This window comes from Rhinolophus ferrumequinum, chromosome 9, assembly GCF_004115265.2.
Source record: "Rhinolophus ferrumequinum isolate MPI-CBG mRhiFer1 chromosome 9, mRhiFer1_v1.p, whole genome shotgun sequence".
Taxonomy (NCBI): domain Eukaryota; kingdom Metazoa; phylum Chordata; class Mammalia; order Chiroptera; family Rhinolophidae; genus Rhinolophus; species Rhinolophus ferrumequinum.
The window spans coordinates 10,356,646-10,360,172 of NC_046292.1; positions in this window are offsets into that span (position 1 = coordinate 10,356,646).

A 3,527-nucleotide genomic window follows, 5' to 3' on the forward strand; every position below is an offset into this window, starting at 1 on the left:
AGTTACTAGGATTCTTTGATGGAAAAGTTTGAAGAGTTCTGTGCTGTGCTGATTATCTGAGTCCTGCAGAGCTAAGGATGTAAGAGTGAACATTTTATTGCACATTTACTATTCTCAGTTTTTTGAGTGACTAAACTAATTCTACCCAAAAACCTAAGAGAGAGCCGGAATGGCTATTTTCTATATGATAGGTAAAGAAACTAAGGAAAAGAGAAACAAAACTTGCCTTCGCTCAGTCCTTCTCAAATTTGAACCTTCAGAAGAAACACCTGCGTATCTTGTTCAGCTACAGCTGCTGAGTCAGTCGGTCTGGGTGGGAGAGTCTGCATTTCTCACCGGGTCCTGAGCTCTAATGATGCCGCTGGTCCCGGCTGCTCTCCGAGTAGCAAGAATCCAAACCACAGAAGCAGCAGGGTGTAAACCCAAACCCCTAACTGAGCCATATGGCTTCTCAGAGGGATCCTTTTGAATGAGTCCTAAGCCACCTGAGAAGTTCAGATCTGCGTCTCCCTGTCCCCACTGAGACCTCAAGGACCCAGCCCAGGGTAGAACTTTACAGACTGCCTTGATGTCCAAGGACACAGAAATGGGGAACTGAGCCCCAGAGCGGGAAGTGGGCTATCTACCTCCAGGCCTCCGTTCCCTCTCCAGAAGCTTACATTTTTGTTTCCATGGCACCCCTCCCCCACACCTATGTGTGGTCTGGGTGGAGGCTCATGCCCAGATCTAGGGCTGGGATTTCTGCTCCAGGCCTGGTCAGTCAGTGTGTTGTATCCCCTCTCTCACCACAATAATTGGCTGCCTCATGGGCATCTGACCGGAGGCAGATCCAATCAGAGAGTTGAGGGACTTTCTGGAAGTTACCAGAAGGCTCTCGCTCACTTGATGCTGAGTTTGAGGATGACGGGGTGTGAGGCTACAACAGCGAGAAGTGGGGAGGTGAGTTTGCTCCCCTGGTATATTTGGCAACATATGGAGACATTCCCGGTTGTCGTGACTGACCTGGAGGAGGAGGAGAGGGGGCTACTGGCAGCAAGTGGTGGTGCCTGGGGTGATATCAAACCTACAATGCAGAGGACAGTCCCCATAACAAAGAATCATCACCCAAAACATCAATAGGGCCACAGTTGAGAAATCCTGGGCCAGAGGTTCTGTAGCCATCTTCTTCCCATGAGAAGGGAGAACCTGGGGCTGCTATAAGCCACTCAGTAGAGCCTGTGAGTGGACCCTCACAGTGGAAGGCAGAGCCAAAAAAACAGAAGCCAAGTCCTGGGGACATCATCAGAGCCCTGGATCTACCATGTTTCCCCGAAAATCGAAAATAAGACCTAGCCGGACAATCAGCTCTAATGCGTCTTTTGGAGCAAAACTTAATATAAGACCCGGTTTTATTTTACCATAATATAAGACCGGGTCTAATGTAATGTAATATAATATAATATATTAATAATATAATAATGATATAATACCAGGTCTTATATTAATTTTTGCTCCAAAAGACACTTTAGAGCTGATTGTGCGGCTAGGTCTTATTTTTGGGGAAACACGGTAGCTGTGCCTGAAGCTAGCACTACTTCTGGATTTTCCCATTTTGTGGCCCAATCAATGGCCTTCTGGCTTCAGCCTGTTTGATGAAGTTTTCTGTCACTTTCAACTCCTCAAAGCAACGTGGTGAAACAGACTGAGCATACATCCTTCTCTGTTTTATAGATGGGCAACCCCAGGCCAGACAGCCTGTGTGACTTGCCCAGGGTCACACAGCAAGCCCATGGCATATGACAAACTGGTATTTGTTCAGTGACCTCATACAGGATAAACCTTATTTTTATATGAAGACAAACACAGCTACACGGAGCAGAATGCCAAATTCACATTAACTTTCAAGATAAAACAGAAGACTTCAGAAATAGTTTACTGTTGTAGTGACTGCTACAGACTATAAACAAGAGTCCAAACACTTATGGGGAGTTAGGGGTAGAGGAGGGACTAGAACCGGGGTGTTCTGACATCCAGTCTAACGGATTCTCCACCCCAGCCTCACTTACCTTTTCATGATTCTTGGGCGATTACAGAATTTTTTCACACCCATAGTCTCTCGCCCACTCTTACGACAATCCTGCAGTCTGCACCTGGACTATTATTTAGGAAACTCAGGTCCAGAAGATAAGTGACTTGTGCAGGATAATAACGTTCAAATCTGGCTGAGTGAGGACTTGAGTTAAATCTACTTTCTCTGCTTTTCTTACTGGGCCAAAGGTAGAGTGTGTGGTCACAGAGCAGGGCTGTCTCACCTGAGCCTGGCCTGCCTGGCATTGTACTCTGACCACAAGCAAGGAGAGTGAAGGTCTAAGGAAGAATAAGGAAACCCTGCTTATTTTCTCCACCCTTCTCAATAAACAAGGAACTTATTGCGATGCTAGGAGATTCAGAATGCCATCTCCGGTGACATCAAGCAAAGGGACTTTGAAATCAGTTCAACCTAAGCTGGAATTCCCATTCTGACTTAGAAGCTGTGTGATCTTGGGCAAGTCACTTTACCTCTCTGAACTTCCATTTCCTCATCTGAAATAGGGGACCCCCTTGCAGTGTTTTGTAAGGCTTAGAATGCATCTGACATGTATGTGGTGTTTGGTATCAGTCCCCCATTCTAAGAGGCTCCTGCTTTGACCCCGTTTGGAAGATGAGGTTTTTGGAGAAGTGCAAACTGCTGCTGTGTTGCGAGCAGGCAATAAAATACATCTTGATCCATCCCAACAAAACCCTCCTCTGCCAGCACACTCTCTTTCATCCTGTTGCTGGGGCTGCCAAACCCCAACTGTGCAGATGTCTTGTGTTTCTTTGTAAGCGTGTCCCCTGTATTTTTCAAACCCTCATCACAATGTTGCAAAACAGACTGCTTCTCAGTTGGGCAGGCCCCGGGCCTAAAAGCTTCTGTGACTCATCCAAGGTCACACCGCAAGCCATGGCCTAGAACAGGACTCCTCAACCTCGGCACCATTGACCTTGGGGGCTGGATAAGTCCTGTGATGGGCTGTCCTGAGAATTGTAGGTTTAGCAGTGTCTCTAGTGTCTACCGCTAGATGCCGATAGGCCTTCAGCCCCAGCCATGACAACCAAAAATGTCTCCAGACATTGGCAAATGTCCCTGGTGGGCAATACCAGCCCCTTTGAGAACCGCGGGGCTAGAATACTTTTTGTTCAGCATGCAACCTAATTTTCTCTTTGGAAAAAACAACTCCAGGGACCAACAACCAATATTTTTCTCCTTCCCCAGCATGTAAGATAATCTCTTGAAAGCAGGTAGAACACATATTTCAATATCTACCTTTGGCATCTTTTTCAAAGTATATCTAGGGTGACAGGTGGGAGGAAATGAGAAAAAATATTTGAACACAGGCCCTGTTTTCCACTGGGCTTTGAGAAAATCCCCATCTTGTGTATTCCTAGTATATCTCTGGTCGATAAGCGCGCTCATAAAACCACGGCCTTCACCAAGGCCGTGCTTACAGGTCTCCTAGGGACACACC